Source organism: Diabrotica virgifera, chromosome 10 (assembly GCF_917563875.1).
Source record: "Diabrotica virgifera virgifera chromosome 10, PGI_DIABVI_V3a".
NCBI classification, from domain to species: Eukaryota; Metazoa; Arthropoda; class Insecta; order Coleoptera; family Chrysomelidae; genus Diabrotica; species Diabrotica virgifera.
The window spans coordinates 50,450,658-50,463,621 of record NC_065452.1 but is presented as its reverse complement, the minus strand read 5'-3'; the positions used below and the strand labels follow the sequence as shown (position 1 = coordinate 50,463,621).

The 12,964-nt window shown below is 34.9% G+C and overlaps 1 protein-coding gene across 9 annotated transcripts in view; it reads left to right on the top strand.

The window, feature by feature from the left end:
* LOC114334549 (endophilin-A) overlaps positions 1 to 12,964 on the top strand; it is a 410,053-nt gene that overhangs the window by 258,144 nt on the left and 138,945 nt on the right. The gene's annotated exons all lie outside the window — the stretch shown is intronic.

The window sequence follows — 12,964 nt, the reverse complement described above, 5'->3', positions numbered from 1 at the left end:
TAATTTGGCAGCATGTTCTCCTGCGTCTTTTACGTTGGTTTTGCTTCTTATCCATTTGTTTTTTTTTCTCTATGAGTCTCACCTCGAGCATTGATCTTTCCATCGCTCTTTGTGCTTTTACAATTTTATCCATATTGGCCTTGGTGAGAGTCCATGTCTGTGAACCATACGTTAGTATAGGGAGGATACAGTGATCTTAAACTGTTTTTTTTTAATATTGTTCTATTTTAGTGTTTTTCAAGATCTAACTTAGTTTTCCAAATCCTGCCCACGCTAACCTTATTCTTCTGGTAATTTCGGCAGTTTGATGTTCTTTGTTAATTTTGATTATCTGTCCCAGGTAGATGTATTCGCTTACCAAGGGCGTCGCCAGCCGGTAAGCTAGGGGGGGCACCATAAAAGAGAAATATCAAAAAAGAAATGTTTTAATAAAAAAAATAGAAAACTAACAAAATATCTATATATAAAATCAATTAAAACATAATCTTCTAGGGTTCTTTGCGAATTCGTTGGTCACTTTGTTGACGAAATCGTTTAAGTTTTTGAAAATATGTTGCCTGTGTACACTCATCATAGCGAGGCCATTGAGTCGAGCTTCAGACATGGTGCTCCTCAACCAGGTTTTGATTCTCCTAAGGCTACTAAATGACCTTTCAACTGTACAAGTCGTACAAGGTAAAGCAACAAGGATTTTCAAAGCCTTCTTAATTTCAGGAAAAAAATCTTCCGTTTCCTTAAGGATTTCCACAACACTCATACTCAGTTTGATAGATTCTGGTTTTTCCTCCCATATTTTTTTCCAAAGCTCTATCTCATTTTTAATATTTGTAAGACCGTAAAAATTTTTGAATTCCTCGCAACCTTCTTCAAGTTCTTCCAAAGAAATGTTTTTCATTTGCGCAGGATGTAGTTTTGTTAAAGTAAATGATGGTCTATTTTCTTCAGAAAACCTTATTTGAAGGGAATTTATAATTGAGTCCAAATAAGGAATTGTTATGGACCTACGCCAAAATTCTGAGGGGCTTTTTGCCGTGTGGTTGCTACGGTGTTGTTGTCTTTCAGCAGTACGGGGTATTGAATTCATATCTTCCGCCAATCCAATTTTTTCCGCAATAGTAGTGGCATCTCTGAAAATTTCTTCTGTAACTTTTTCGGGTTGTTCACGGTGATTTTTGATTAGGTTTAAAATACGACCAATATGCTGGGATGCCTGAACCGCATCCAAAGAGACTGATTGGAGCACGTTTACAGTGGGTTCTAAAAGAGCGGAATATTTGGCTATCAACACAAGGCTAAAAACAAACGAAACTTTGGAAGCTGCAGCATGGAGCTGATATGCACGTTTCCTTGTCGCATTATTGCCATCTCGAGACAGGGTTTCTAGTGCCTCCATTATAGCACAAAAATTCTCTTTAAAAACTCTGATGCTCTTGTATTTCTCGCTCCATCTTGTTTCGCACAACTTGGCAATATTGGCTACTAATTTTCTTCTTAGAACCGATTCACGAAAAAATGTAATTATATCTTTGATGGTCCCAACTGTATTCCGGATGTCAGGCAGAGCGTTCAGGTCATTGATAACCAGGTTGAGCTTATGTGACGAGCAATGAAAAAATAGTGCTTTATTGTATTTTTTACGCAAAATAGCCTGAACGCCACCTTCTTTTCCAGACATCGTAGAACAACCGTCGAATCCCAAACCAACGCATTTATCTGGATCGAGATCCTCTTTTGTCAGAAATTCGTCTATTGCCGTGGCGATCGATTTTGCGTCCAAAGCTGTAAGCTCAGCAAATCCGAGGAATACTTCTTCAATGTTTCTGGTTTCCTCATCAAAATATCTTATGCCAACTGAGAGCTGTTCCTTACCAGATATATCCGCTGTTTCATCTGCTAAGATACTATATGCTTCCGATTTCTTCACATTCTTGATTATAGCCGCCTTAATAACATCTCCACAAATACTGATAATCTGATTCTGGATATCCACTGATCGGTAACTTGCATTCTTTTTTCCACACTCAAGATGGTTTTTTAAAGTCGTGTCTCCTGCGTCAATCCGCATCTTATACAAACCTTCCAGAATTCCATCACCATAGTTTGCCCCTCTTAATGCTAGGTCTTGGGATCCGCAAAAAGCAATGCAGGAAATAATCGATCTTATAATTTTCCGATTTTTTTCAAGACTTTCCTGAGAGTATTTGTTAATTTGCACATCCACCGGCATATTCGCAAGAAATAACCTAGCTGCTTCCAATGCAGTCTTATGAAAGTGAGTATCTGCGTGTTTTCTGCAATATTCATGAATATCTTTGAATTTACAAAACGGCCTTATAATGAATGAACCTAAAACACCTCTAACGGAGCTCAGATTGGGTGGAAATAGTGTACAGAATTTACAAAAAGCTCCTTTTTGTTGGCGGGAGTATGCTAACCATGGTGAGTACATTTGCAACCAGGAATGATTGAATTTTCTTTTTAGATGCTGATGCTGGGCATCTTGGGCAAAGTCGTACTGTTTAGGTGGTATCCAACAGTTTTCAAGTAATTCTTTTTTCCGCTCGGTTGATAAAGTCGCAACTCGACCTACAAATCGACCGACGTCATTTTCATTGCTATCATCTATTGTTGAATCCACATCTACCTCATCATCCAAATCTGTAATAAATACATATATTATTTCTTATTTCTTACTGAGAGAAATAAGAATAGAACGTAGCTGCGTCTTGTGCTTGCTTAAGGTACGTTTTTACTGGAGCGTAATTTACTGGATTATTTGTAAAATAGCTGCTAGCAGAGGAAATAGAGGACGAAGAAATGTTAGAAATGTAAAGTGCTCCAAGATTAGAAAAACATGCAATATTTAAAAGAAAACAAAAAGAAGGATACTTCTTATATCACAATATTGTGATAAACAACCATTTATTAGGAAATTATTAAATGAGACATACTTATAAAAACAAGCTTCACTTCACAAACTGCTAAAAATCTCTCAAATAAAAAACTCTGAAACAACGAAACACGCCAGTACAAGTACCACACAAGCAGTACACCGCAATCACCGCTTAGCTTCAGCGACGATCTTTCGGCGATGAACGCTGTAAAAACGTACCTTTAGATACGGACAGATGCACAGACAGACATATAAACCAAACCCCCTTTTTTTGCCGAGAGTGAAAATTCATGCGACCGTTAATCCTTTAACTCCGACCAATAAAACCATACCTTTGGAGCAACTTGGCTTAGGCGAAGTCACAGAACTATTGCAAGAACGTGCACTAGCACTGATCACACTGCTGGTGATTTTATCAAAATTCTGAAGATTAGAATCTGCTGTTGTCGTCCCTTTTTTATGACTAGTTTGTCCATCGCTGTCACTACCACTACTGTCACTCTCACTTCTTTCTTCAGGTTTTTTTCTTTTCAAAGTTTCTGCAAAGAAAAAATAAATTGAATTTATACCTTGGGCTCTCACAAACCTACCCATCCCCCTGTTTTTATCTCCCTCCCGACCGAAGGATATTTTTTTGCCTCCTATATATTCAACATACATATACACCGAATACGGCAAATACATATATAATACATATATATACATATATACCATACTTACCAAAAAACTTCCTGATATCCATGTATTTAAGTTAAACTGCAACTGAAAAAATGTAACGTAAGACAAATCCCACAAGGCACAAATACCACGTTTAAATCAATCACACTTCACTTATATCTACGCGAAAGCGGCTGTAACAAAACTAAAACAGGTCCGTTCCCGTTCCGTTCATCCGCTGAAGGTCGAGAAGTGGAGAGGATTTCATTCGCGAACCAGTGTTGCCGCTGCTTTCGGAAGTTCTTCGCTCAAAGTCATAGATAAGTAGTACAGCACGATAGAGTTATCGTTTTAAATATCAGGGTGACCGGAGAGCACGTTAACCTCTAGGGGGGGGCAGCTGCCCCCCCCTGCCCCTCTCTGGCGACGCCCTTGTCGCTTACTATTTCTAAATTTATGTCGTTCAATATTATTTTTCTAATGTTTAATGTATTCGTCATTACTATTTGTATTTTCATTGTAACTTTCTTGTAAATTTTATGTATGAGCATTCTGTATCGTGAATGTATCCTGCAGTTGTTCATAGCTCTCTTTCTATTGCCCAAAGTTCTATGGAGTCGAAGTCAAAGGACGATGGAGTCGTCCTTTTCATAATCAACGAAGCGAACGTATAAGTTCAAGTGATATTCATAGGCTTTATCTATTATCGTTCTGACTGTACTCTAACCCAGCGGTTCTCAACCACCGTGTCGCGACACACTGGTGTGCCGGAAGAACCTATCAGGTGTGTCGCGAGATTTACGAATACGATATTTTTATTTATATTTTTTTACTTATTATAATATACCAATCATGCATTCAACCATTTTGTAACTATTAGGTATATACCACGTTATACCAATCAATAAAGTGCCAATCTGTAATTGTTTCCTCTCTAACTGGTTTTGAAATTTAACCGACATAACTTGCGTTATGAATAGTTGCGCAAAGCGGGAGATCTTGTTTACTGTACTTACCTACCACTAGCAAAAATTTGTACATATTATAAGGGTGTCGCGAATCTGTAAGGAGTACGTTAGTGCGTCGCTGAGTAAAAAAGGTTGAGAACCGCTGCTCTAACCCTTTCGGAATCCTGCCTGCTCTACCGGTTGATAGCTATCAAGCTTCGACGTTAATGTATTAATTATTACTAAATCCCGGATTATAAGCATGAAAGAAAGGTCAAAATAAGCACTAATATAAGCAAAAAATGACGCAAAAATAAGCAAAGTTTTTATGAAATAAGTAAGGTTCAAGAAATAAAAAACCTGTAAGTAAACGTGGATATGATATAAATATGAATAAAGGACATTAACATTAAATTACATTTATTTTTAATTATCCTATTATTAAAAAGAGGTCGCCCAGCACAAACTTGTAGAAGATCCATCATGGACGAGATAAGAAGTCAAGGAATGTCTTGGAATGAGGTGAAGGCCGTAGCGCAAAATAGAACCCGATGGCGCGTTTTCACTGAAGCTCTATGCTCCACTTAGGAGTTCAAGAACATTATATATGTATATATATATCGTATTATTAACAATAAATAAAAAATTACAAAAGTGTTAAACTATAATATAATAAAAAAATCAAAAAATGATTAACATATTAATATATTTTTTATTCATGGCCATTAGCATAAAAACAATTAACAAAATATGTTTTTCAAAATTTTCCTATAAAAAGCTGTGTCTTCTATCTGTAGACATATTATTAATACGTAGAAAAAGTTCTTTCAACATCTGCAAATGTGATTGGTGCGTAGGTATTTAAATTTAGACAAATGTACCGATACTACCGAAAAGTATTTTAGAACAATATAATAAATTTGGGCTTTCTGCAGACAAATATTAGTTTATTACATGGATAGGTATAACGATGGGTTTTCCCGTTTATATCCTAAGCCTAAGGAATTAAAATTCTTAGGGTTTATTGAATTATTAGAGTTTTATAGCTCTGTATACTTATAGAATTTTGCTTAAGACAGGAAGTAATACATGAAATTTAACTATAGTTTATCATAAGCAAAATAAACAAAGATAAGCAACATATCTTTAAAACAAGCATTTTTACTAAAAATCCTAATAATAAGCAAAAAAGCAAAGAAAAGCAAAATGCTTATAATCCGGACTTTAGTTATTACTCTCATAAACAGTTTGTACATTTGGGACAGCAGGGAGATTGGCCTATAGTTCTTCAGATCTCCCCTGTCTCCTTTTTTGAAGAGAATTATTGTCAAACTTTCTTTCCAATCATCTGGGACTTCTCCTCTGTGAAGGCATTCGTTGAAAAGATTTTTCAATTCTTCGAGAATAATTTCACTTCCCTCCTTCAAAATTTCGGCATCTGGGCCCGGAGGCATATTTACAAATGCTCCTATACTACGGCACCAGAGTGCTGAAATCCATTAACCTTTGATATACACTATTACGCTACAAACCCTCATTGATTTCGGCACCACCTATTAAATTATAAGACATCTATTAAATTATGATGTCGAAGTTTTTATTGCAATTAGTATTATTATAAGTATTGTATATTTACATTTCAATTTATTGCTTGAAAAACAGGAATAGAAATGTCTTTTCTTTTCTGAAAAATGTCTTTGGCAGAGACAATTAGCCAGAGCCAATTAGCCAGAGCCAATTAGCCAGAGCCAATTAGCCAGACCTGTTTGTGATTGATTGCAGATTCATAGTCATAAATTTCTTATTTCATAACATACGTACTACAATATTATTTTTATAGATACATAAGTACATATTATTGCTTTACTTTCATTTTTTTTTATAGAAATGTCGAAATTTTTAATAGAAATGTCTAAACAGCAATAAACCTAGCATACTTAGAATGTGTTTTTTGACCCTAACCCGAGAAACAAATAAAACAAAAATTATAAAAAAAACGCCATTGAATAAAAAAGAAATAAATATTTTTTATTTTTATTTATTTATAAGTACAGATATAATTACTAGTATACAGTGCGTCCATAAAGCATCGCATAAATTCATTATTAGCTAAATAAACAACATTGGGTACGTTCGGACGACCACAGCGGCTGGACAGCTGAGCCAGCACTAGCTGTCAGACGTCACCGCTGGAAGCCAGCCGCTGAGAGATTTACTAAGCTTTCCCTATCACGGCTGGATGCAACCACTCAGCCGATTTCTGCTGCCAGCCAGCCTCTATGGTCGTCCGAACGCACCCAGTATTAGAAATTACCGAAATGTCGACTTTTGGTGTCCAATTTTTTTTACATTAAACTAATTGACACAAAAAGACGAATGTGCGTAATTTATATAGTTTAAAATAAATTTTACTGCTGTCATAAAACAGAAATAAAATTTTTATTTGATAAATAAAAATTGCATTTCGCTTAAGGGGATGGGTACGAACTTTCGGCTTCAATGCTATTTAAATGGGATTCATCTTTTTTCGAATCCTGAGAAAACTAATAAGTATTTTTGAAAAATTTAAACGCAGAATGAAAGATTACGTTATTACCGAGGGCCGAAAGTCCCTGAAAACTTCTATGTTTATTTTAATAAATTACAGGGGTGAAAAACTAAGAGAAAATTTAGTGTGAGTTTTAATTCAAATATCTCATTCAAAAGAAACTTTTTATTCATTCTAAGGGACTTTCGGCCCTCGGTAATAAAGTAATCTTGCATTCTGCGTCTAAATTTTTCAAAAATACTTATTAGTTTTCTCAGAATTCGAAAACAATGATTTTTTTTGAAAATTTTGACAGGCGTCAAAATGTTCCTTTCCTCTTAAATTAAATGTTCAAACTGTCAAGAGGCAGGTGGGTGGCAGCTTAAACATTGAATTTAAGCAAAAAGTAATGTTTATATTTGAAATAAACATTAGCGTTTTTTTTTTAATTTTTGTTTTATTTGTTTCTCGGGTTAGGGTCAAAAACACATTCTTAAGTATGCTAGGTTTATTGCAGTTTCGACATTTTTATTTGAATACAATAAATTGAAATATACAATACTTACAATAATATGAATTCCAATAAAAACTTGGGCACCATAATTTAATAGATGTCTTATAATTTAATAGGTGCCTAAATCAATGAGGGTTTGTAGCGTAATAGTATATTTCAAAGGCTAAACGATTTCAGCACTCTGGTGCCGTAGTATAGGAGCATCTGTAATTATGCGGCCCGGAGCCTTATTGCTCTTTAGTTGTGCCATAACTTGTTTTATTTCGAAGGATTCTTTATTAGGGAGTACTTCTGAGTTGACATTTATTATATTAACTGGCATATACCTTTATTAAAAATTCGCTATATGCCGCTCCCCGTTTCGTACCTTCTGTAATACTTCCTCAGGATATTAGATCAGCTCACTCCTACCAGGAAGTTTAGTATATTTAGAAACTTTTTGTTAGGTAAATCCTCCAGTTTCGTACGGATCTTCGAGAGAACCACACGTATCTATTTACATCGGCCGGTGATATCGAGTGCTTAATAGTCAACAGATTTGTATTAAAACTTGTTAAATTATTTCTATAAAAAACAAACTGAAATAGTGGTAGTGTAGGGACACACAATGAGTGTCAATTTGGGGGGGAAAGACCCCCCCACTCATCCTCCAATCGATTCTACAGAACCGCAAGATATTAATATGCAAGTTACGGATTCAGGTATATTTAATACACAGGGAAATCAAAACGTAAGTACACCAATTTCTTCAAATATCGAGCAAACTAATCCTTTGAAAGACGGAAACACCTCCCAATTACAACCCCAAAGGGAGAAACAGGTATTTAAGTATGAATCAAACGATCAAGGACCTTACCATTTATATGTTGAAAATAATCAAACGAACTTTTCGGGTAGGCTAAATTCATTAAAAGTCGGGGATTTAATTTTATCAAATTTTCCTGAACTTGACAATAAAATTTTAAGTATAGATACAATAGGTCGCAATAGAATTCGAATAAAAATGAAGGACCCAAAAAATGCTAATTATCTTGTCAGTAACAAAAACGCTAAAGTATTTATCGACAACAATTTAGATATTTATGTTCCTAAATTTATTATTGTCAGGCAAGGAGTAATAAGAGATATTGCGACGGAATTTTCTGAAGAGTATCTCAAAAATAAAATTAAATCTTATGATAATCATCTGCCTTTCGAGGTTTTAAATGTTAAGAGAATAAATCGTAAGGTTACAAAAGATGAAATGACAGAATTTGTGCCAACCAAATCGTGTGTTGTCAGTTTCAAAACACAAATATTACCCAAATATGTAATTATCAATAAAGTTATTAAAGAGGTAGAGACATACAAACAAAAAGTATTGCTTTGCTTCAATTGTTTGCGTTACGGGCACCTGGGGGGGCACTGTAAGTCTCATCCCCGCTGTTTCAAATGCAATAAGGATCATAATTCAAAAGAGTGTACGGAAGAAGAAATATCACCAAAATGTTTCAGTTGCATGGGAGATCATTTCACTATTAATTTGAAAGATTGCCCGGAGTTTCACCGACAAAAATTAATCAAAGAAACTATGTCATCAACAAATTTAAATTATCATGATGCTAATAAACAAATCCCTAGAAACACCTACGCTTCTATTACTGCAAATCGTTCAAATAACACTAGCAACATCCCAAATAAAAACATGACCTTTCAAAATATGTCCATCCCACCTCCAACCCGTTTTGAGCTTCTACCCTCATGTTCAACTCGACCTCCTCCAAACTATAACATCTTCGGAGAAAGCCCTTCACACCACACACAAACATACAGTAAAGTTCATCATAAACAATCAACTGGTACGTTTCACAAACCAGTTAAAAGGCTGAGGCCAAATAGCCCAGACCCCATAGAAATAGCACATCGAGATATTGTTTCCCAACCTAGGACTCTAGGGCCAGATTCTAATATTTTAACCAATAACAGTTACGTTAAGAATTTAAACACCTCAGATTTTTCAACTCATCATTCAGGGTTAGGCTCAGAAAATGTCAAAATTATTTTAGAATTAGTGGCAAACATTATCTCAACAATTAGGAGAACCAATAATTATGATATTTCAAAAACGGAACTAGAATATATAATTAGTAAACAATTAAATATAGACTCATCAGAAAACACATTAAATTCGCAGATACAATACAAAAAATAAATATAATTCAATGGAACTGCCGATCAGCAGTTTCAAATAAAGAGAACTTGGAATTCCTTCTTCACGAGTATGATGCTGCTCTTGCAGTGTTATCTGAAACTTGGTTCAAACAAGGAAAGTATTATAACTTTAAAAATTACAATGTTAGTCGTCAGGATCGCCCAGACGGATTTGGAGGGGTAGCAATATTAATTAAAGCAAACATTTTATATAAAGAAATAATAATAAATACTAAAGTCAATTTTTCTCATAAATGCATTGCTCTTAAGCTTTTACCTAATAAAAAAACAATTCATATAGTTTCATTATATATTGAGCCAAGAAAGAAGATAGCGCTGCAAGAGTGGACTGAATTTTTTGATAATGTACCAAAACCTTTTGTAATAGCAGGTGATTTTAATGCCCACCATGTTTCTTGGGGTTGCGATTTTAATGACACATATGGGAATATTTTATCTGATGCAATAAATCAATGTAACCTTGTTTATCTAAACAGCGGATCTCCAACATTAGTTCCTTTAAGTTGTAAAAGCGCAATCGACTTAACTCTATGCTCTCACGATATTGTACAATTTTTTACATGGACCACAATTGAGGACCCACATGGATCAAATCACCTACCCATATTAATTACACTCGATGTGGAAGATGATCATCAAGTAGCTGTATCCTCGGAGCACAACAGATGGCAGTTAAAAAATGCAAGCTGGAATCTATATGTAGCTATTCTTGAATCCAGAGATATAGCTCAAAATTATGATGAATTCCTTTCTATGATTAATGAAGCTGCAGAAATCTCCATCCCAAGAAAAGTCTCTAGTCAGACTAAGCACCGTAATCACTGTCCGAAGCCTTGGTGGAACGAAACTTGTAACAACGCTGCTCATCAAAGAAAAATAGCTTTCATCAAATATAAGAGAACTCCAAATCGTGAAAATTTAATAGAATTCAAAAAAATGGACGCTTTTGCCAAACGCACTTTCAAACTCACAAAAAGGCAAAAATGGATTGAGTACTGTGAAAGTTTAAACCATCATACACCAATTTCACAAATTTGGAAAAAGGTAAACTCATATAAAAATCGGAAAGTCCAAAATAGACTACCAATAGACCCAAATGTGAATTGGATAGAAGAATTTCACATCAAAATTTCACCGCCATGGGTACCAACCAACCAAGTTGCATATGATCCCCAAATTTCGTCAGTACCAAGGAACATGACCAATCTAAGCGATAGTTTTTTTATGTGGGAACTGGAACGATGTATGAAACATACCAACAATAGCTCTCCTGGTATAGACAATATTTCATATTCCATGCTTTATAATTTGCCAATGAATCAGAAAAAATATCTTTTAAGTATATATAATGCAATATGGACAGGACAAACAACAATCCCTGAAAGCTGGAAGGAGTATATTATCATCCCAATAAAAAAATATGATAAACCGGATTCCATTCCAACTTCTTATAGACCCATATCATTAGCTTCATGTGTAATGAAAACCTTTGAGAGGCTTATCAAAAATCGTCTTGAGCAATGGTTAGAGAAAGAACATATTCTGCCTGACACACAATATGGTTTCAGAAAATCTAGGTCAGCATTGGAGGCATTAACAGTAATAGTAACAGACACTTTAGCTGGATTTTCTAGTAACTTTATGACTATGGCAGGTTTCAACGATATTACAGGAGCATTTGATAACGTTAACCTAAATGTTCTAACGAACAAACTGATTTCAATTGGATTTCATAAACAATTAGCGAACTTTATAACTTCCCTGTACACCAACAGAAAAATTCATTTAAAAATAAATCAAGAAATCACCAAACCTAGAATCACGAACCTTGGACTCCCCCAAGGCAGCATTTTAAGTCCACTTTTGTTTATATTATATACAATGGATGCCAGTGTTAAACTCAAAAATATACGAACAATACAATTTGTAGATGATATTGTTTTTTATTGTACCAGGAAAAACTTTGAAACATGTGAATATGAACTGAACAAAACCTATGACATCTTTAATGAGTGGCTGAATGAAAATAATTTTACACTCTCTGAACAAAAAACAGAGGTGTGTGTATTTAGCCGAAAACGAAACATTGAGCAGGATCATGTAAAACTGGGACCTTATAATTTCCAAATAAAAAATGTAGTGAAATACTTAGGATTATATCTAGATCGGAAACTGCTATGGAAAGACTGTATACATCAAATAACTAAAAAGTCTGAGAATGCTATTAACATACTGAGAGCTTTCTGTTATACCAAATGGGGAGCTGACCCAAATATTGCCTTGTTGTTTTATAGAACTATGATAAGATCAATCCTGGATTATGGTAGCCATTTGTATGGATCAGCGGCACAAACGCATTTAGATAAAATAGAAAACCAAAAAAACAAAAGCTTGAGAATATGTCTTGGATATCTCAAGTCAACTCCAATAAATATTATGGAAGCAGAAGCCGTAGAACCACCATTACAACTGAGAAGGCAACTAATTAGTAACAAGTTCATCACGAAAGCATTTTCCAAATCCGCAAGTTATATAACACTTATCCATGAACTTTCAGTTTCAGTACTCACTCAGTCGTATTGGCTAAAAAAGAAAACTCCACTTATCTGTGAAAGTTACACCACTCTTTCTCAATACAGGTTGTCACTATACACATCAAAAATCCAACCAATATTTTCAGAACGTCCACATATTCTGTTTTCTAAACAAATCAAGACATTTCAGATCGACAAACACCACTTTCTCGAAACGGTTAATCAACGATGGCCCGACTACAACCAGATTTACACCGATGGATCAAAACAAATTCGTACAGGCGCCACTTTTTACGATCACACCACAAAATATCACGAAGAGATCAGATTACCAGATGAGGCAACGATATATACAGCAGAAATGTTTGCAATAAGTGAAGCTCTAAAGTATATACTTAGGACTGATAGATCGAAAAGTATTATATTTACAGATAGCAAAAGTGTCGTGGAGAGACTAAAGAATATAGGTGCGTCGAAGAACTTAAATCATCTAGAAGTAGAAATATTACAGACCAATTACGAAATACGTAGCTCACAACGAAAGGTGATAATAGTTTGGATAAAAGGACATTCGGGTATTCAAGGAAATGAAATTGCCGATAAGTTTGCAAAGGCTGCGTCAGACTTAGACAGAGAGTGTATTAATCAGCGTATTCCTTATACCGATTTGAATTCCATACT